General features: G+C 37.4%; 1 long non-coding RNA gene across 1 annotated transcript in view; it reads right to left on the reverse strand.

Annotated features, from left to right (window-relative positions):
* Nucleotides 1–21114, reverse strand: part of LOC123381567 — a 171782-nt gene that overhangs the window by 44660 nt on the left and 106008 nt on the right. Inside the window, exon 4 of the long non-coding RNA XR_006588714.1 lies at nucleotides 11993–12174. This is a non-coding gene — a long non-coding RNA (uncharacterized LOC123381567). The remainder of the gene's footprint in view (nucleotides 1–11992; nucleotides 12175–21114) is intronic.

A 21114-nucleotide genomic window follows, 5' to 3' on the forward strand; every position in this document is an offset into this window, starting at 1 on the left:
TAAATATTAATATTAAAATATGGGTTCTGACCTTTTTCTGTGTTTTAGTCATGTGCATTCTTTACCTCAGAGAGCTACTGAGAGCAAAGGGCAGTGCTCAAAGTAGTGAAACTTTTTGTATTGACAGATAACTTGTATCTTGATTACCAGTCCTTTCTGATGTGGCTTTGTCTCTTTTATGTATGTAGTATGAAATACTTTTCTTAGAAATGTCCTTTGAAGATGATAGACAATAATAGGATATACTCACATGTCTTTTTTCTCCAACTAGCATTGACATTTATGTTCTCATCTCTACTAATTCATTTAGTAGCAATAGTTTCACTAGACTGTGAGTGTCTCAAGGACAGTGACTTGACCTTGAATTCCTTAGTGTAGTAGACAACGTGTGGGACATAGCCAGTACTCATGTTTGCAGAAAGCATGTATGAATAAATAAATGCTGGAATACATGAATGGGCTATTTGTGTAACTAGTTACACATTTGTCCACAGAGCAAAACAAAACTCTCATAAAATAGAGCCTTTTTTATATTTTAAAAACTTCAGAAATAGTATGCATATTCTTATTGGTTTGCTTTTCTAGATAATTGTGCTTTTCTAGACAATTGCTGGCATTTTGTATAGCCAGTGGTCACAAACAAATTTAAATAGTTTCGAGAAGCTATTGAAACAGGTATAAGTGAAAGAGGTATTTTATAATTTGTCAAGCAGCGAGGATTAGCATCTTCTTTTAAATTTTTAGATAAGAAAGACACATAATTATGTAATTAGACATTAGCCTAATTATGATATCTACAGCATGTGACTAAACTTAATTTAAATATAAAAACTTAGCCAAAGTATTTGACCTTATTTTCCATTATTTCATTATAGAATTATGGAATTTGTCAGTTTCCCTGGCTAACCACATAGATAAAATTATTTCACAATAGTTTTGAAATTCTTTAAAACTTTTAAAGTGTCAGAGCCTAGCATTAAAATATTTAAAAAATTCACCATTGTACATTAATATGTATGTGTGTATGTGTCGTATAGCTTTATAAAGATCGATTTCATACACCTTACAATTCCCCCATGTGAAGTGCACAATGCAATAGTTTTGTGTTTTTTTGTATATTCACAGAGGTGATCATCTTAACCATTTAATCTTAGAATATTTTCATCACTCCACAAGGAAACCTCATGCTCATTAGTGGTTGCACCTCATTCCTCTTTTTCCCCAGCCCTGTCAAACACCAATCTACTATCCATATTAATGGATTTGCCTATTCTGGACATTTCATACAAATGGGATAATATAATGTGTGGTCCTTTTTGACTGGCTTTTTTCATTTAGCATGATGTTTTCAAGGTTCATCCATGTTGTAGTGTGTGTCAGGATTCTATTTTGAACTTAAACCCTAAAGAACAATATATTTTAGTCTAGTTAAGCCAATTAAATGATGAAAATTTCAAAGAATAGTCACTCGCAGGTGGAATCATCATATTTTTATGTTTTTGAGGATAAAACTGTATTTTTCTCATTTTTAATATACACTTTGAAGATAATGTTGCCTTATAAATGCTGAATGGATGACTGATTGAATGAATAGATATGAAAAAGGAGTCAATTCTAAAGTTGTCCAGTTGCCACTAGATTTCATAACATTAGACAGAGGCATGAGCCGATGAGTTTCCTAAAATACGCAATCAATAGTAACTATATAATGAGCCAAAAACATAATCAGCGACATTACGGAAGTGAAGTTATAACTAAGTAGTTTATAGACTAGGGGTGGCTAAGAAGTGACTCTTCCATTTCTAAGACCATGTATACTTAATAAATAAACTGAAGAACTTGTCAATCAAGGAAGAGTAAAAACAAATAGGAATAAATGAAAAATTACCCAAACACACCAGCAACTGTACTAATGTCTACTTTTAAGAACAGCCTGCCAGAAAACCAATTTGTCTTGATGAATACTGTGAGAACAACCAGAATTTTCACAGTGAGGCTCCTGTACCTGTATGACCATTATATTTTTTCCATTTCCACACTCTAAGGGAACATAGAGGGCAGAGCCAGCTGTGTGAAATAGTGGAACCACTGGGAGGTCAGAGAAATGCAATTCAGACAAAGTGAAAAACCTTCCAAACAGTGCCAAGGATCTTTTTAAGCAGACGTCTAATATAACAATGATGCCTTGAAAGGAGAATAAAGGCAGATGTATGTTTTTAAGGAATCAGAGGTCTCTATAAAATGAAAGTCTTGAAAGAAAGTCCTGCTGGTTACAAATATTCTGCAATTTTGCACAAATGTATTTCTGGTTTGTCTGAGCACTGGAATGTCAGATGGGCTTGAGAGGACTTCATCTTAGCTTTGTGGATGATTCTGCTGCCTTTTGTTATTTGCTTGGGGAGCACAAGCTGGAGGGTGCGGTTAAGTTTAAAGGCCACAAATTTGTTTGTCTGGTTGGTGATCTTTGGCAAAAATGCTTTTCAAATATAGTTTGTAAACCAAAAATACTACGAAGGAGGGAAAGAGAACTACATTGAATAACTATTCCTACCCTGGCAGAATGGTTGTTAATTGGAAAATATTAAACGTAAATCTTTAAAATAATCTACCTTTGGACTAATCACTTTAGAATTATCTAAAGTTAAGAGAATGTAAATAGAGCCATAGGTTTAGCATGACTTTTATGGAGTAAATACAAATAGATTCAAAATAGCTATTTACTATAGTATTTTTATTTATAAATGGCTGATTGTAGGTATAAGAACCCAATTATAAAGTGAAATTTATGACCGGTAAACTGAACATATGAATCTTAAAACCTTAAGATATTATTATTGCAATCATTGAAAGAGTAGACTGTATGCAGAAATCTATCTCTTGACTTCCCATCAAGGAAATGTGTCTTTTTAAACAACCCTAAATAGGATGTTCATTTTCTGTATTTTTGTGTAACTCAATGAAGTAGAATTATTGGTTACCTGTAATGTTCTAGGTTGTGTGATAAATGTGGTACAAAGTGCCTACAAACAAGATCAGATTGGAAATTAAATGAGGAGGGTACAGGTGAGCAAAGAAGCAAAGAGGTTCTCTTCCCAGTTCCTGTAACAGTTCCTGTATATGACAAGGGCTCAATAAATAACTGATGAATGAGTGAAGGAATGAATGCAAAAGTGAATGAGTAGAAGTTCAATTGGCTTAAAGTGTGATGGTTCTTCCCAGCCAGTACTCTATTCAGCTGGTCATGTCTTTCTTTTTTGTTTTGTTTTGTTTTTGGAAGCAGGCTCCACACCCAGCGTGGAGCCTGACATGGGGCTCAAACTCACAACCCTGAGATCAAGACCTGAGTTGAGATCGAGTTGGACACTTAACCAACTGAGCCACACCAGCATCCCTCACCTGGTCATGTCTGATAAACACAAACCTGGAAAAAATAAAAGCAACAACAACACAACAATAAAAAAATGACTATGATGCAGTACCTACATGCACAACATGTAGGGAAGACAGACATCTTAATAAATTATTCCACTGTATGATCGCTGCAATGTAAATATACACAAGGAACAGACAGTTCCTGGAGAATGGAACAATTTCTAATTCAGGGGTGTTGGCCAGGGAAATTTTACTGGAGGAAGTTATATTTGAACTGAGGTTTAAAATGGTAACAAGCTGCCTGCCACACAGAGAAGGAAGGAAGGCTAGAAGATATCCCAGGAAGTGGCCTTCCATATGCAAAAGCAAGAAACATGAAACGTTATGATATGTTCTGGGATAAAAGGAATTATAATAATTGCTGAGATCATCTTTTTAAATAAAAATAAGAAAAGCTTCATATAAGACAATCATTAATTGACACTTTTCAAGAAAGCAGTATGGGCTAGCTAGGCTATGTCACTAGGATTACATCTTATAAAAACAGGTTTTCTTGAATGGATTTGATTGGATATTTTGGCACATGAACAAAGACATTTTTTACTGTAATTAAAAACAAGACTCTAAGAGTGTAGCTTTTATTATTTTTTAAACCTAGAGCTTAGAATGCAAGATTCATGATGCTTTTCAAATCCTTCTTTTGTCATGTAACAGCTGTGTGACCATGGGCAAGTCACTAACCTCTGTTAAGCATCTGTGAACTAAATATGTCAATCACAGTCCTGCTTTGCCCATGCCCCATCTAAGGCAGCTACCCAGCTCATGGACTCTTTGCATTGTACTATGTGACATTTCAACTTCATTCGTCTGCCCACTTACCCTTCTCTGCAGGAAGCATTCCAATTATTCCTATGAGCTATGGATGGGTAAGAGAGTGCATACCTGCATTATTCATCTCATACATAAACAAAAGGGGACATTGAAGGGGCAGGAAATAGTCACACAGTATTTTCTCTTTTCCCAAATAGAATTAAAACATGTATATTAATCACTTCAGGCTGCCATCACAAAATACTGTAGACTGGGTGGCTTAAACAATAGGAATTTATTTCCTCACAATTCTGGAGGCTGGATATCTGATATCAGGGCCCCAGAGAGCTTGCTTCCTGGCTTGCTGATGGCTGCCTTCTCGCTCTTCCTTCCTTTTTGCTCTCCCTTCCTTCCTTCCTTCCTTCCTTCCTTCCTTCCTTCCTTTCCTTCCTTCCTTCCTTCCTTCCTTCCTTCCTTCCTTCCTTCCTTCCTTCCTCCTTTTCTTCTTCTTTTTTTAAATGTTTATTTATTTATTTTGAGAGAGAGAAATAGAATGAGCGGGGGTGGGGCAGAGAAAGCAGAAGAGAGAGAATCCCAAGCAGGCTCCGTCCTATCAGTGCACAATGCAACACGGGGCTCAAACTCACAGACCATGAGATCGTGACCTGAGCTGAAATCGAGTCAGATTCTTTTCTTAAAAAAAAATTAATGTTTATTTATTTTTGACAGAGATATACAGAGCATGAGCATGAGAGGGGCAGAGAGAGAGGGAGACGCAGAATCCGAAGCAGGCTCCAGGCTCTGAGCTGTCAGCAGAGCCCAACGCTTGGCTTGAACTCACGGACCGCGAGATCATGACCTGAGCCAAAGTCGGACGCTCGACCAACTGAACCACCCAGGCGCCCCAAGAGTCAGATTCTTAAGGGCACCCAGCCATCCCTGTCCTTCCTCTTCTTATAAACCAATTCATCCCATCAGGAGGTCCCACCCTCATGACCTAATCTAACCCTAATTACCTTCCAAAGGCCCATCTCCAAAAACCATAATGCTGGGAATTACAGCTTGCACCTATGAATTTTAGGGGGACACAAACATTCAAGTCCTTCACAACATTTCCTTTGATTTTCATTGTAGAAAGTTTATGTACTAATTCTTAGAGTAATCTTGTAACAGAGAGACCATGTGCTTTGGGATCCGAGAGATAAAAATTAAACTATAGCCCCGTTAATATCTACCTTTGTGGTATGGACAAATTATTTCCCTTCTGAAATTTTTTTGAATCTGTTAAATGAACCATAGCGCTGCTCTTTTATTTTGCTTCCATATATTGAGTATTTGCTATGTGCATTACCTTCTGCTAAGAATATTATCACCATTACCTACTTAAATCCTCAAAACATTATGACACATTGCACTCTTACTTACAGAGGAAGACACTGAAAAACAGAGAGGTTAAGGAATTTGACTGTCATTTGGCTAGTGAATGGATATGAACACAAAGAAGCTGACTCTAAAGCCTGTGTCTCTACCACGATACTTGCTGCCACAACATTTTTAAAGATTGTGATGAAGACGAAAAGAGATAACGTATACAGTGAATTATGATCTTGACAAAGCATCAGTACTTGACAAATGTCAATTCCTTTTTCCCCTCTATTCTTTTCTGATACTTAATTTTAGGGCCTCATAGAGTGGAAATAGGTTCATGAGCAATGTGTTTTACTACAAAAAAAATCATACAACAGCACAAAGATTTTAATGGACCATGGAACTCATTTATATGAGATTTTAAAAATATGATTTCCCTTTGGTCTCCAAAAATGAGTTTAAATAAAGTCTTTAAAGATTTCAGAAATTAATTTTCTTTATGCCAATTTTTTGATGAGCTGCCGGAGTGATTTTCTAGAAAATGTCAGTGACTTCTCCGTTATTCTCTCAGAGTGCTTGACTGCTACTCAGAGACACCCACAGATGCTGGTAAAGCTAAGTCTTGTGGCTGCCAGATTCTCTGGGGGAGAAAAAGAGCTTTGCTACGTGAGATGCATTTAATATAAAATAGCTATGAAAGAATAAGAAAAGAATGTGTTGCTTCACTGACAGTTTGACTTTTCAGATTTTAAGTTTCTGTAGTAACTAAAAAGGAATGAAATATTAACGCTCTGAAACCTTTGTGAGTCAGCCATCTTTATATTCTTTCTAAATTAAAATAGAGCTATGTCCGTGTAATAAAACATAGCTTAGCCCTTTATTGCCGTGTGAGGGACTGATGTGTTTCTCATTTGACTCAGATGTATAGTCACACATTAAGTGAAGTTGCCATTTGTTGTTGTTGTTGTTACTTGCAGGAATGCAGTATAACATGAGCTATAACAGAGAATGACTTCGTCTCTTTGCTCTACCAGGGTTTATCCACTCTATGGGTTAGCTTTGACCAAGATCCAAGTTTGGAATAAAAATATATTTAAATATGCTCTCAAAGCAATTTTTTTCTCAAATAATGGGTTAGAAATCTTAGGAACACAAGGAGAATAATAAGGTGACTTTGGATGATGGTTTTATGTAGCTTTGATCATGCCTGGTAGTGAAATGTGGACAGGTAAATTGATTAAGCCAGTCTTCTACCCTTTCCATCCTCCTCTCTGTAAAAACCCTTAGCCAGTAATAGCAGACTTTACATTGTGAGGGAGATTGAAGCTATAGAGATTTAAATTCTGTGCCATGCAAATACAGTTGCAAGTTAAATTAAAAGTAGTTATACCTTAATTTCAGTATAAAAAGTAGAAGATAGAAAAAAAAAACTCTTAGGGAGCCCTTAGGAGGTACAGTTGGAAATGATTTGAAAGCTATCTTGTCCAAAGGAAATTTGTCAATCCAGTTTTCTCCAAAAAGACTACAGCTTATGTCCAGTGGCCTCTAGTGAGAGTTTAGCGTTAGCTTTCGACTTTGGGTAGTTCATAGCACTCCCAGGACTGATCGGAGCATGAACGGTGGGACCAAAAGATGAGGTCGAATCTATCCAACAGTCAGTCAGTTCAATAGTTATAAAAGTTCTCTAAGGATCTGGACCAAAAGCCAATGCACTAAATTCCAAAGAAAATGTTTTACTTCTTGGAAACAAGTCATTAAATAAAAAATGACAAGCCACCAGGAAGTCAAAGACTTTTTCTTCATAACATTTGCTGAATGACTTCACCTCTGATAGTCACTTGTACAAGATTTGAACATAAAATTCATTGATGAAATAAGAATGTACTGAGCATCCACCATGAGCAACCACCATGTCAGGTTCTTTGTTAGCATAAAAGCTGGATATGCTGGGTTGACTAACGTTGTGGTAGTTAAAAGATATTGCTGAGAAATTTAATATTTCTTAAGAATGACAGAGGACTAAAATATATAACATTTACTGGCCTTTTTACTCTGTGTTAGGCACTGGGTTAAACCTACAACTTGGAATTACTTCTCAGTGAGAATTACCATAGTATAAGGTAGCATAAATTAGAGTTTTCTGAGTTTATCTCATTTAATGCTTGCTACAAACCCAAAGTGAATATTACTTCAAATTAACAGGTAAAGGAATGAGCTTAAGAGTTCAAGATATATACTTATGGTCACACAATTAATCATGCTGGAGAAGACTTCTAATTCCAGGGCCATTTTCTTAATAGCTTTCCTTCGCTTTGTGATTAGGGGTAGTTTCAGAATTTAGTGAGAGCAAAGGTGTTTATAATGTTCTCAAAATGAATTCTTGGATTTCTGCTTAGTCTTTCTGACAAAGAATTTCCTTCCTCAAGCTTGAATCATTGGTTGGGTCACCATTAAAACTAGGTAAGACTATTGTATCTTTAAAATCACAGAGACCCATATTCCCTTCTCTCTTTAGGGCTTCCAGTTTTAGGCACTGAGGCCAAGATGGCCAAATGCTTGCCATTCCTGCTTGGGTTCCATGTGGCAGAACTGATAAACCAAGTTAAGGACATTTTTAAGGCCTGGTCACTTTGCTTGCTCTACGTAGGCATTCTTGAGAATATTCTTCATTGTTTATTTAGGAAGGGGGAGTGTTGAAAGGTGAGAATTAGAGAGCAAGGCTTGTATCCAGAATCAACTTTTAATGCATTTGGAATATTAGTTGCTTGCATAGATTTTGGCAGTTATTACATGGTAGTTTGACTTGAGTTCTGTTTTGGTTGCTTCTGTAAGCCTCCTTGGAAACCTCCTGTGTGAAGGTAAGAGTGGCTTGGGTTGGCACTGGTTTGGGATATGTCTGGATTCAATGCATTCAAAATGCTACCATAACCTCATCCAAAGTGATATTGACCCTTTGTATGGTACATTGAAATGTATTTTCAAAATCTGTCATTTGTCTTTTTAAACTGTCTTTAGAATATCTTTTGCTATAGAGAAACTTCTTGGGCAATGGCAGTCAAATTTGTTAGTCTTGTCCTATATTATTTCTGATGTTAGTAATATGTTAAGAAATGTCTTTCTCACTGCAAAACTTAAAAATATATTCTATGTTATCATTTTTAAAAGTTTTTAAAGAAAATTAATTATTGCTGTGTCTGGTATTTATTTTTGCATGGTATATGGTAGGGACCTCATTAATTGTTATCTTCCCCTTTATTTGTTCCAAAGTCATTGATTAATATTAATAGGTTTGAAATTCCAACTGTAATAAATCCATTAACTTGTCTTTTAAATTCTTAAGCACTCCAATATAATGTGTTTGTTTTATTATTTTATTTTATTTTACTTAAAAACGTTTTTAAAAGTGTATTTATTTATTTTGAGAGAGAGAAAGAACATGCACAAGCAGGGGAGGGGGAGAGAGAGAGAAGGAAAGACAGAGGGAAAGAGAGAATCCCAAGCTGATGCAGGGCTTGAACTCACAAACCACAAGGTCATGACATGAGCTGAAATCAAGAGTCAGACACTTTGAGCCACCCAGGCGCCCCCATAATTTGCTTGCTTTAAACAATCACATTTCTTTATAAAAATGTGCAAAATGTGTATGTGCTCTTTCTTAAGCATCGTAAATAATAATATTTGATGTATAATTGAGCATATTTACCTTTTCTTTATTGATTCTCAAATGTGAATGTTTTTTACAGCCACACTGATCATGCTAGCCGTTCGTATTGAGAGATATTCTAAGAGATGAGTTAAGGGGTAACTATGAACTTGGGGAAGTGAGACCCCAGTGCTACCTCCACATAGCAAAGACAATGCCAAGTCATACTTTTGTGCAAAGACAAGGACCTCTGTCCTATTGAATTTTAATAGGAGGAAAATATCACCAATTCCAAGAATGCCAATTCTGGTTAGGACCATGATCACAGGTCTAAAGCAATTTGATATCAGCATTTGATAGATGAGCAAATTGAGGCTTGGTGAGAAAAAAAAAATCTATGCCTAAAATTCAGATAAGCCATATAATAAGTATAACGATGGTATCAGCAATGATTTAAATATGTCTGATGCTAGAGGCCCTAGGTTAGGCATCATTTAAATTCTTAAAATAACCACAATACCATTTTCATCTTTTTATGTGAGAAAACTGAGATTCAAAAAACTCAAGTAACTTATTTCATACAATCAGTCAGTGGTGCAGCTGGGAGCTGGGATTTATACCTAGATTGGTGCAATCTAAAGTCTGGGCTAATTTTTCAGTTTGCTAACTCATCCCTTCTTTCCTTTTACATCTATGCCCAGTGACTAAGGATAGCAAGCTGAATATGGTAATCAAAGAAATGTCTTCCACTGAGAATATCTATGTTCAAAGACTGCCAATCCTATCAATTAAGCTTTGTCTTTCTGCTACACTGCAGGAAAGTCATAGAGAAGAAATATTTGCTGAGTGACTATTTCTGTTTAAGAGAGATGGAGTTAGAGATGAAAGATTTTTGCAACTATTTTAAAGACATCTTTATACAACTACGTATACTCATCTCTAATTATACCTATCTTAATGATTTTGCCATATATTTGCAGTTTATAAATTCTGTCAGGAAAGTTCACCTTCTGCAAGGCAAACACCATCCTTTAAAATTTAATAAAATAGAAATATTTTAGAGTAACAACTTCACTTAAAGGAACAGTTTGAAATGTGCTGGGTATGGCTCCTGGGCTCACTTAATTTATAGGGAGCCTGTTTCAATTTTCTCTAGCTTGCACCCTCATGGTTCAACTAAATTAAATAAGCTTAAAAAATTGAAAAGAGGAATGGGGGCTATTTACTGGTAAAAATGGAAAAAAAAAGTAGAAATAGCCCCACTTGCCCTCATCCTAATTTCCTGCTTTGGTCTAAAGGTAAAAGAAGTCACTAGAGATAGAGGTGATGTTTCTATCTCTCTTGGACCCATACTGATTTTCGGTCCCTATCTTAGGTTGCTTGGTTTGATTTTACTGAGAAAACTCAGAGGTGTGCATTGGGTTTTAAATCATCTAAACAAAAAAGCTATGCAACGTGACCACTTCTCCTTTTTTTGATTGTGCTTCTTCTCCTTCCAGATGGTATCCATCAAAATAGGGGTAGGTCTTTTTTTTTTTTTTTTAATTTTTTAATGTTTATTTTTTTTAAGAGAGAGACAGACAGAGAGACAGAATGTGGGTGGGGGAGGGGCAGAGAGAGAAGGAGACACAGAATTCAAAGCAGGTTCCAGGCTGTGAGTTCTCAGCACAGAGCCCGACACAGGGCTGGAACTCACAAAGCGCGAGATCATGACCTGAGCCGAAGTCAGACGCTTCGCTGACTGAGCCACCCAGGAGTCCCTAAAATAGGGATAGGTCTTAACTAGACTCTTCGCCCAAGGCTATCACATCAGAAATGGAAGGTGGGGTAGAGTGGCAGGATCTGTGGGTTTAATAGTTGGCAATTTTAGAAATTAAGACACGCCTTTGGCTAGATTGTGATAACTAGTAAAAAATTACACCCAATATATTAATCACATAAACGTTACATAAAATGTAAACATGATTACTGTCTGTTTAAGCCCTAAACAAAACCTTAGTTTGTACTTCTACTTTTTAAAGAAGATAAATAATATTTGAATGTTGTTAAAATAACAATATGTTGGGAAATGTCCAAAACCTTACTCTTTATCCCAATTTACATTAAACATTCACAATCAGAGCTTTAAGAAACAACCTCTGCAAAATAAAGGACATATCTGTGCAGGAGGAATGAATGGCTTTTACTGGAAGGGGAAGATCCTTCACAAAAACCCAGCAAATCCAATGGATTCCTCAGCCATTGAATAAGGAGATAAAGTGATAGTAATATCCTATGCTAGACAAAAAAACGGGATGAAAAATGTATCATTTGTTGTAAACTATTCTCAATATTTGGCTTTTCAAAAAAAGGAAAAATGCAGCCCAGAGCCAACACATTTCATCATTTGAGTTTCATTATAAAAATGACAAAAACTTACTGGCTTGGAAATATTAAAGGCAACATGATGGGATGTAGGATCCTGTTAATAGCTGTCAAATCTAGAGAAATTTCAAGCAAGGGAAGAGGGGAGGTACCAAATGGAAAGTTTCTGAGGCTTTTAAAAAATAAGTCTTTACAAAACAGTTCCCAGTGGTTCTCTCTAGGGTAAAACCTATTCTACATCTGGAACATTTTCCACTCACCTTGTGAGTCTTAGCAATTATTATATCTTAAAAAAGCCTTGCTACACTAAAAATGGTAGTTAGGGAATGTATGCTAAAGAAGATGGGGCCCAAAATGACAATGCTTATAAATCTATGCTTTGTTTCAATAAAAGGATTCAATACAACAACATTATTAAAGTAAGGATACACATACCTGCCAAAGGCTGTCTGGCAGCAAGGGGTCCCAAGAAGCCAGATGTGACTTCCAACTGCCTTCCTCTGTAAGAGCCGTACTGGAAACACTTTCTCTCTTGGACCAGAAAGCACTGACATGTGCACAGAATACCTTGGAACCAAGGATCTCCAAATGGAGTCTTAGCCAGGATTTCTCATAGCCTGTTGGTCAGGTAGGCATATTCTTATTATATAACCAGCCATAATAACAAAGCACCCCACACCCACCCCGTGGCTGCAGGGGTCTCACTAAGATCAACTGTAAATCACCGATTTCACTTTTATCAATAAACAAAGCTGACAAGGCGGTATGAATGGCCCTGAAACTCCTCAGACTCATGGTTACAAAGCAATACTATAAATCAACATCTTTCATGCTTTGGTCAGGGACTGTGCCTTGCAGGTATTTTAGCAGAACAATTCAGGTCAATTCCAGACTTGCTGGGGCTTGAACTCTTGCAAATAGCTATGGACTTACTTGCCCACAGGAGCATTTCAGGAAATCACAGTAAAATGTTGATTTCTTGTTAGATAATTGGGATGTTATTATTTCACTAGACTTGTCTTAGGATTGCCAATATCCTAATTGTCTAAAACCACAACTGTTTTAAGAGTTGTGTTATGGAAAGGATATTGTTTTTGCCTTTTAACATCAAAGGTGAGCTAAATCCTGCAGTTCTCTTAGAAAGTAGCATCATTTTAACCCTGTGAAATTTATACATTGCTATTCTTCAGGAGGCTCATATTCTTTCAGACAGTACGTAGCAGAATCTTGATGACTTAAGTGAAGGTGAATGTATTACTAGTTTGTTCATTTGGGTGCTGTGCCAGTTATAAATTTATTGCCTCTTAGCTCCAGATCTACCCTTCATTGCCCTGTTTATAATACTGGAACATTTCTTTCTCACCAGCTGGCACAATGCTAATCTTTGTTACTAAAAGTCTCTAGAGGGACACTGGAGGAGGAAGGGGCTTCTCTTCCTAGGTCTGCCGTGCTTTGCTTCTAACTGCTTGTAAAGGGCTAGGCCTGCCTGTAGGACATCCAATGAAGATCACTCTATCTCCTTGATGAGTTCTGCAGGTGGTTTTGTGAATTTCAGAGACACTACAGCTGCCTTCCTAGAAGCAAGGTTGGTGGCACCTCAGCTTTTGGGAATGTTCTGTGGGTACCACAGTTGGTTTCTACAGGGGGAATTCCAAGGGCACCCCAGCTTGCTTTCTGGAGCCCTCCTAGTGATGGTCTTTTGGTGAGTTCTCTGAGGCAGCTCGCTAGTAGCTTTCTGTTAAGGCCAATTGGTGCTCCGACTGGCTTCTCAACAAGCTCAACAGCAACCCTAACATGCAGCTGCCTGGATAATTTTGTGGGCACTCTGCTAGATGATTCTGTTCCTACCCCTGGCTTGCTGACTTTGAACAAGCTCTAGCCCAGGACAATGCAGAAATATGCTCTGTTATCCAGTAGGCTGCAACCTTACCTTCTTCAGTGAGGGCTGAATCCCACCCTAAGGAGTAACTTCATTCCTCCATTTCCAAGTTTGTTCCTTTCTTGAGTATATTTCCTCAGCCCTAGAGTATTTTGGGGATTTTTTCTTTATTGTCTCTTAATTTCTTGTAAAAGGTTAATAGCTCCTTATATGAAAGCTTCCTTGTTCAAATTACTATGTGGCTTCTGGCACATGTGTGCACAACTGATACAGAAATAGAAAAACTGACATGACTGGTAGCAGCTTGGGAGGTTTTATTGTTCTCGTGAAGTCACAGAGCCCCATTAAAAATGGCAATGAGATACTTCAGCTGAACTTAACTCAAAGAACTACATCTTGGCCCCAAATTATATAATTAATAAGAAAAAAATCTCTTTAAAATGTTTCGATTTACCCCCTCTTCACAATGTAAGCTTTCATATAGGTTGATAGAGGGTGGAAGAAGGACATTAATTACAGACTTCAGAGGAGTCAGTGGCTCCCTCTCTGTCTCTCTGCACATATATATATTATATATCCATTGCATAACCAAGGGTATATGGGTGTATGTATATGTATATGTATATAGCCTGCATCTTCTTATATTGCCAGCATGACTAGATCAGGTGAATATTAAAATTTTGGAGAGCTGTAATATCATCTAGAAGAAAGGTAAAAAGCTTTATAAGAAAATAAGAGAAATCAGATTATCACCAGGTAATCCAATTTAAAAAGAGAAGACAGCTGGCTATAACATGGCTTAGTACAAAATAGTGGAGATTGAAAGCTTTTTTCTGAATAGCAATAGGAGACAAAATTTTAGTCAGATCAGTTTGACAGTTTTGATCCAATTGATGAGTCTCCCTTCAAAGACTTTGTACTGTAATGAAATGTAATTATGAGGAAGGAAGAAATGGATACAAATACTTGATCATTGTCTCAAACAGCCAATATTGAAACAGCTTCAAACTGTGAGCCTGGCAGGTACCTAACTGACTTCTCTGGTGACGAGGGCCTGCCTATATGATACCTCCAGCATAGTGATCCTGCCTTCTGTAGGTAAAACTTATTCTTCACCCAGATTTTTCTTTTTCCCTTTCTTTCTTTCTTTCTTTCTTTCTTTCTTTCTTTCTTTCTTTCTTTCTTTCTTTCTTTCTTTCTTTCTCTTTCTTTCGCCTTAGGCTATAGAATAGGACTTCTTAGGCTGCTGCTTCTGACCATCAAAAAAGAAATAGTTCTCAGGCTAAAACTATGCAGAAATAATCACTCCTAATTATTGGAACATTAAAGTGCAGTTCTGATGCACCATTAGGGTTTTCCCAAGAGCTTAATTTTACTCATTTTTTTCCCCCTCTGGAGAAAGAGCAATCAGGGAGTCAGCCGTCAGCAAACCATTAAGAACATGGTCCCCAAAGAAACACTGGAGCAGAGAAAAAAAATTCTTATCCTACACTCCTCACAAAATGAGACATCTATTGTAAAGATATTTTGCCTAATTAAGAGGGTGAAACCATTCAAAATATAGCCTTCTGCCCCCACTCCCTTTGTCTGTTATTCTTTTCTCCTTCTCACAGATTGAGATGAAAGGCACTTGTCTTTTCTCAGAGGAAGCCCCACTGGCTCCCACCTTGGATTTCACCATTCCTCAGCCATATGGCCATTCGTGGTCATGCTTATCTACACTGCCTTCATTATTTTCACGCTGTCTAGCTTTTGCATTTGTATGCTTATTTTTACATATGTCTATGAAAAAAGTTTTTTTCTGACTCTGTGGCTTCCTCGTTTGTCTTCCATTAGCAGAATTTCCCAATGACCATGCCGCTGGACCCTGCTGCCCGGCAGAAAATCTAATCACTACTTATTTTTGATGGATTGGGGATAGAAAGTCAGTTCCATGCTCCGATCTCAAGTATTTCCTCTGCTGAGGAATCAGAGTTGCCTGCATTTACCAAGCAGGGATTATGTACCAAGCACAGGGTGGAACTGTGCTCAGTTCCACCCTAAATTTATAGACACCACCCAGGCAGAGAAGGCCTGGAGGAACCAGGCAGGGGATGGAAGATTAAGTCCCTGGGAATCAGGGCTGCCTGCTTTCTTCTGTGGGGCAGGAAGATGGAGTGAAAACTAAGTTTCCTGATCACACCATGCCAACAGTGTGATTTTCCCATTGTGTTTGGCTGGATTTGGCAGCAGTTTCCAAAAACAAAGGTTTCTCTTATTAGGCCATCCTTTTCTAGGCCCTTGGCCTAGGGGAATAGGCTTTTCTCGAAGCCTTTGTTTGGTGGGGGGGTTGTGGAGTTTGTCTTCTTTCCACCTTTCAGGGTCTTCTTATGTTTGTTTTGTTGTATCTATGGATCTTATTTTATTATTATTATACTTTTAATGTTTATTATTTTTGAGAGAGAGAGAGAGAGAGCGTGAGCATGAGTGGGGTAGGGGCAGAAAGAGAGGGAGACACAGAAACTGAAGCAGGCTCCAGGCTCTGAGCTGTCAGCACAGAGCTGGACATGGGGCTTGAACTCGTGAACCATGAGATCATGACCTGAGCCGAAGTCGGACACTTAACTGACTGAGCCACCTAGGTGCCCCATGTTGTATCTATGGATTTTAGCTGTCAGAGAGAACACCTAGGAGGAATGGCACTACTCTATCTTTGCTGGAAATAGAAGTCTTTATTCACTTTAATTCTATTGAAGTTGGGATTACTGTGTGTCCCAGTTTTCCAGGGGCACTCTGATTTACTTCTATTTACCTGGCACAGGTTTTGAGTGCTTTGCTTTACTTTCAAAAGTATCCAGTTTGAAAACAAACTATACTATCACTCAAATATACTGCTCATCTCTTTCCACATTTTCTGCAGGAAATATAAACACAATCTTTACTTCAAATATATTCTTCATAAGTGGCTTTTAACAAAGCTTCAATGTTATTCTTATATCTTCTGTACAGATGTTTCCAAACAGACATTTCACTGTACTTTGGTACTTTTCCCCAAATATGGCTTCCTTTTGGACCTCCCAATTCTGTGGATGCTGTACTACTGTCTCAGTTAGTGGAAGTTTGGAATCATTTTTGACTCTTTCCTCATTTCTACTTCCAATTCCAATCAGCCTAAAAGTACTGTTGAGTCACTTCTGGAAATAGCTTAAGCATCATTGTTCTGATGTCTTCTTCAATCATTTTGCCACAGTATTTTAGATTATGTTATTAAAATGATCCTGTAATTTTGTTAAATTTCCAGTGGGTCCAAACTCTTTAAGGATAATTAATTTTTATTTATATATTTTCATCCAATTGGAAATCCAAAATTCATTAAAAGAATTTATACAATAGAAAGACGAAAGGGAACAGGTTGCCTTTTATAACCCTACAGCATAGGTCCTGACTTAACTTTAACATCTACTGAGATGTAGTGGTTTCATGGCCTTAATACTGAGGCAAATAATAGTTATATTTGGGGATCACACTCAAATTGAAGTTATACCTGGGAATCCCACTAAATTTAACTTTGGTACTCTCCACAGTCTCAGGGGATCATAAAACGTCCTTTCCTTAGCCATAAGGATAATTTTTTAACCTCTGCTTGCTACCTGCCTTTTCAAGATCAATTCCTTCTGTTCTCTAATACAAACCTTCTGTTCCAGCCAGACACATTCATTGCCTTCTTTTCCTTAGACTAACATAATAGGAAATTAATCAGAGTATTTCAGTAGCAAAAACCAGACTTCCAATTTAAAATTTGCATGGGGGAAATCAAGGAAATTTAACAGATCACATGATGAAAAAAAAAATCAAGGGTAGCTTTTCAGACACAGGTGGATCCAGGTCTTTAAGTGATTAAAAAATATCTGTTTTGGCTCCACTTTCTTCTTTGTGGGTTTTGTTTACATTCTCTCTTCATGGAGAACACTGGCCACCAGGCATTTATACACTCCCAGCTTAGCATTTCTTACAGAAGGAGAATTCTTCCTTCTCAGAAATTTTAGCAAAATATTTAGCAAAAAATTTCTTCTCAATAATTTCCATGTTATGGAACGACTTGGTTATGGTTGTCCCAGGAATTGGAGATGAAGTGATCTCAAACCAGCCTGAACCACATGATCTGAAGGCAGCACAGAATGGAGGCTCTATGATCAGGTAAGGCAGAAAGTAAAACCACCAATTTTCACTACCAATAATAGATTGTAGGTTCCTGTTTTTCTACCACATAAGTATAGTGCCTGCCACATAATATGTTCTCAATCGGTGTTTGATGAAGGACAGTTTTTTTCCATATCCAGGCTTTTGTTATCACTGTGCCTCCCTCTTAAAATGCCTCTCTACTCTTTTATATTTCAAATCCACACTTGAGTCTTGCCTTCCTTACATTACATTTGCTAACCACTGCAGCTATTATCGAACTCTTAAGACTTTTTTTTCTGCTTTAACACTCAGGCAATTGCCTACTGAATTTTATTATTATTTATATGTTTTACATATCTGTATCAATTCCCAGCAATTACATTTAAAAGTAACTGAAATGTAGAAAATGATCTTAGTCTCAAATGATATTTCCCATGGTATTTAGCATTTTATTTTTCAGTTTGGATGCAATAAAAAAAATGTATGAAAGTGAAGCCATGATTACATCAAGTCAACAAAATGAAGTTTATTTGATAGTGCTTAAAGATTAAGACTAATAGATATTAAACTGGTATACAAATATTAAAGCATCAAAACCATAAAGCAAAACCAGTAAGATGTGGGCAAATGCAAAATTGCTGATGGAGGTTTTAACACTTTTGCTAAAGTTTCAAGTCAATTCGTATATTACAATAAAGTTGGTTACTTGATAAGTTCCTAATATTTGCTCTTCCTACAATAAAATAGGCTTTTTTTTTTCATTGTGGAATAACTATCATATCTTTGATGCATTTATCTAACATGTGTTTAAGGAACTTATCTCTATGTTGGATCTTCATTCTCTAACTTCCCTAGTTGTTATCTTTCCTGCCACAAATTTTTTGAATTGTGTTCTGAACACAAAACAGACAGATATTTTTTTCTATACTCTGAGTGCTATGTCCTCTGTCATTTATTGTGTAGGTCTTACTTTTCTTATTCATCTCTCCAATAATTAAGAATATGGATATTTATGCAAACACACGAAGTGTACAGATCATGTCCCTTCCACTGAATAGAATAGGAATAAACCTACAATAAAGCAATTAGTACAATATGTTCTTATAATGGAAATTCTTAAGCTATAGCTTTGGACATAAATACAAGAATAGCACAATGTAAGACAATGTAAAACAAATTAAGATTCTTTTTTACTTCTAAATCTTTGAATTGCTGCCTTTTTTTGTACTGAGTATTTTTTATGATTCCATTACATTTTTTTTTAATGTTTATTTATTATTGAGAGACAGAGAGAGACAGAGCATGAGCAGGGAGAGGCCGAGAGACAGGGAGACACAGAATCCGAAGCAGGCTCCAGGCTCCGAGCTGTCAGCACAGAGCCTGTCGCGGGGCTCGAACTCACAAAGTGCGAGATCACGACCTGAGCTGAAGTTGGAGGCTTAACCGACGGAGCCACCCAGGCGCCCCTTATGATTCCATTTAATTTCTATGCTTGGCTTTTTACTTATAATTCTGTTTCTTTAGTTCAATGCTTGTTTTATGTTTACAGTACAGTCTATCTTTAAGTGATACAATACAACTTCACAAGTAACATAAGAATCTATGGTAGTATACTTCTATATCCCCACTTCTGGACTTTATGACATTTTCATCTTGCATTCATTTTCACCTATTTAATTGAGTATCTGTCTTTCTGGTTACCTCAAAGCTGTTTCTTTTGTCTTTGGGAATATTAATATTCTGAGAGTTCTGGTAGGAAGAATAGAATATAAAAAATAAATGTTTTTCTTTTCTTTATCATCTTAGAATCCAAGGTGCATGGATGGCATAAATAGATATAATTCAAGGCATATTGGTATTAGGAGGTATCTACTAAAAAACACCGCAAGAGTTGAGTGAGAGAAATCAGAAAAGTTTTCATAATCAAGATTGTAGTTGCCCTGTGTCTAGGGGTGAATGGGACATCAGTAAATGCTTTTAAAGCAGAGAGATGCATGAAACATGAATAGAGTGAGCATCAGCCTTGGAATCAAGCATGTTTATGATTCTGGTTACAGTAATTGAAAACCATGTGATATTGGCCAAGTTTTTTAACCTTTGAGCCTCATTTTATAATTTTTTAAAAAATTGGAAGGGGCGCCTGGGTGGCGCAGTCGGTTAAGCGTCCGACTTCAGCCAGGTCACGATCTCACGGTCCGTGAGTTCGAGCCCCGCGTCAGGCTCTGGGCTGATGGCTCGGAGCCTGGAGCCTGTTTCCGAATCTGTGTCTCCCTCTCTCTCTGCCCCTCCCCCGTTCATGCTCTGTCTCTCTCTGTCCCAAAAATAAATAAACGTCGAAAAAAAAAAAATTAAAAAAAAAAAAAAAAATTGGAAAATAATATCTATCTTTCAGAATTGCTGTGAAAGGTAATAATGATATATTTAAGGCATCCAAAATAGTATTGGTCATATATGCACTCAATAAAGATTAGTATTTGTATGGTCAGTTATGCTCCAGCAAGCTTAATCTTGATGCAACATATGGGATTATTTAGTGGGAGAATAGGTCACAACATGACACAAAAATGAATAAGAAATAGAAAATGGGTAGAGAATTAGAACGCCCAGAGGCAGTTTTAGTTTATTGTTGAGTTCTCACTGAGTTCTACTATAGATGTAGCAGTTTAGGTCCAATCAGGAGATAGAAAGCAGATGGTATGATAAGCAGGAAAAATTTAATAAAAACAAGTATTAAATATGAGAAAAGAGTAACTATGAGATACAAGGAAACTCTATATGGTATATTAGAGCTGCGGCAGAGTACCCAAGGAAGCACAGACTTGGAAGGGGTTCAGATCTAGCTGGAGAGAGTGTGATTTAGTCCACCAGTTAACAGAGAAGTTGGCTGGTCTGGCCAGGCTGGAGCCAGGCTGGGGTTGCTGGGCAGGCAGTAGGCAACACTACAGAGTGCAGATGGGGGAGCAGCTGGTCAGCGATGGGTGGTGTAAGCGTGATAGTGGGGGCAAAGTGGCCTTCAAAGCATACTTTGAAGCACATGCGTAACGCGTGTACAGGTACACGTGGGTGTGCGTATACGTGTCCCGTTGAAGCCGTTGAGGTTGAAGTATATGTCCTGTGACCATTGACTGAATTGCACCTTGTTTGCCTGCGTGTGGAGACTTAGCATAGAGAATAAGCCCAGCGACAAGTTATTTGACCACGTCCAGACCTTTGCCATCACCTTCTCAGAAACGTGAAACATCGGAATCGTACTACTATTTGCAGTCATAGCTACAGCTTTCACAGGCTATGTTCTACCATGAGGCGAGATATCCTTCCCTGTAGGGGTGTCTTATGCCAACTAGGCCAAGAGACCCCAAGACTATGTCTACTACTTGGTAGCTCTGTTTTCTGTGGGTTTTCTCAAGGCTGAGGCTATGAGGTCATAGAGGGACTATGGCTTAGTCTATGGTTGGGGGAGTTTTCCACTGGATATTTTCATATTTCCAACGTAGAACTCCAGCCCACAATGAAAAAT

Source organism: Felis catus, chromosome D4 (assembly GCF_018350175.1).
Source record: "Felis catus isolate Fca126 chromosome D4, F.catus_Fca126_mat1.0, whole genome shotgun sequence".
NCBI lineage: Eukaryota > Metazoa > Chordata > Mammalia > Carnivora > Felidae > Felis > Felis catus.